Here is a 2,112-nt window from a genome sequence, read left to right as displayed (position 1 = left end):
GAGCTGGAAACCATTATCCTAAGCAAACTAACACAGGAACAGAAAACCAAATACTGTATGCTCTCACTTGTAAGTTGGGAGCTAACCTTTGAGTATATATGCCCACAAAGAAGGACACAATAGACCCTGAGGCCTACTTGAGGGTGGAGGGAGAGGACCAAAAAACTACCTATCAAGTACTATGCTTATTACCTGGGTGACAAAATAATCTGTACACAAAACCCCCATGACACACAATTTGCCTATATAACAAACCTGCACATGTACCTCTGAACCTAAAATGAAAGTTAAGAAAAAAAAAAAAGTAAATCAGAAAAATAGAAAACAACAAAAAATAAAACACAAAGAGTGGAAAAGGCAACAATGTGGTGAACTTCGATACAGCTGGCAGTGTTTGCACCTGTCCTGCCTCTACCCTCATGCTCACAATCTTCAGTGCCCACCAGCTGGAGTGCACCTTGCCATCTCCATTGCAGGCTGGAAGCCCCGGGGAATTGACATTCCTTTGGAAGAGTTCTCAATCTTTGAATGACAGGAGTTGGTAAACCCCAGCTGCCTCACTGCCTGGGTGAGATAACTCTGAAGTATGTATATGTACACCCTGAGCTTCCCCAGAGAGGTTAAGCTCCAGTTGTCCTCAGTGGTGGCTGGTTTGATAATGCACTTAAAAAAATCATTTCAATGGTTTTTGGGGTAAGGTGGTTTTTTGGTTACATGGATAAGTTCTTTAGTGGTGATTTCTGAGATTTTAGTGTACCTGTCACCCGAGCAGTGTACCACCCCCTCCCAACCTTCCCCCCGCGAGTCCCCAAAGTCCATTATATAATTCTTATGCCTTTGCACTTTTATAAAAAAAGAGATGAAACACACATAACACAAATTAATCATTTAAAAAGGAACAATTCAGTGGCAATGTTGTGCAACCACCACTTCTTTCTAGTTCCAAAACATTTTCCTTATCCTAAAGGGAAACCCATGTTCATGAAGCTGCTGCTTCTCATGTGCTGTGCTTTTGTTGACTGTCTTTCCTTCCCTGCCTCATTTCTCTACCTCCATCCCAAACAATTTGTACTTGAATCCTTGTCCTCAGTCAGCTTTTGGGAGAAGCCAAATGAAGGCACTTGGTAATGTCATATTAGGTAAGAGGAAGAAAAAATTCCAAGAAGTTACATGCAAGTTGATACTCATTTGTTAAAAACTAAAATAAAAACATACTTTTGGCCGGGCGCGGTGGCTCAAGCCTGTAATCCCAGCACTTTGGGAGGCCGAGACGGGCGGATCACAAGGTCAGGAGATCGAGACCATCCTGGCTAACACGGCGAAACCCCGTCTCTACTAAAAACACAAAAAATTAGCCGGGCGAGGTGGCGGCGCCTGTGGTCCCAGCTACTCGGGAGGCTGAGGCAGGAGAATGGCGGGAACCCGGGAGGCGGAGCTTGCAGTGAGCTGAGATCTGGCCACTGCACTCCAGCCTGGGCGACAGAGCGAGACTCCGTCTCAAAAAAAAAACAACAAAAAAAACCCAAAAAAAACCCCATACTTTTAGGAACACACATCAGATGCAAAAAGAGTGTAAAAATGCAAGCAACCACAATGATGGCAATATTTTTCATCAACAGAAATTAACCTAGTGAGTTTTGATATTTAGGGTATAAGTGAAAAGAAAAATGCAAGCAAGGCATTGATGACTGTGAGATTCGGGAAGGTGGTACATGAGGTAAGAGGCGTAGGAAGATGGGCTTGGGAGATCACAGGGTTGGATGTGAGTTGTTGACAGGGTCCTAGGTTTTGTTGTTGATGGTGAGTTTCTATAAGCTAATGATATTCTTTAAAAAATGACTAATAAAATTATTAAATAAAAGCATAGATCAGAGATAATGCATCATACCAAATATTATAATGAGCCCAATCTGTGCAAACAAGCAAAACTGACATCAGTGGAATTCAAATTAAGAGAGGACAGCATTTAAATTTTCCAAGTTCCATGTGGGTAGGCTGAAGAAACAGTTTTAAAAAGCGTATTTTATGTTGCTTTTACTTGAGAAAGGATTTAATACACTCTTCCTTTGTCTTCCCTAGAAGATCATTCAAAAGGTCATAACCTAAATGCCC

General features: G+C 42.0%; 1 non-coding gene across 1 annotated transcript; it reads left to right on the top strand.

The window, feature by feature from the left end:
• Positions 1–1,588: 1,588 nt before the first annotated feature.
• LOC116269047 lies at positions 1,589–1,659 on the top strand. Its single transcript, XR_004176367.1, has one exon. It is a non-coding gene; the product is annotated as a small nucleolar RNA SNORD56 (small nucleolar RNA).
• Positions 1,660–2,112: the final 453 nt, after the last annotated feature.

This window comes from Papio anubis, chromosome 9, assembly GCF_008728515.1.
Source record: "Papio anubis isolate 15944 chromosome 9, Panubis1.0, whole genome shotgun sequence".
In the NCBI taxonomy this organism is placed as follows: domain Eukaryota; kingdom Metazoa; phylum Chordata; class Mammalia; order Primates; family Cercopithecidae; genus Papio; species Papio anubis.
This window is presented reverse-complemented; position numbering and strand designations above follow the sequence as displayed.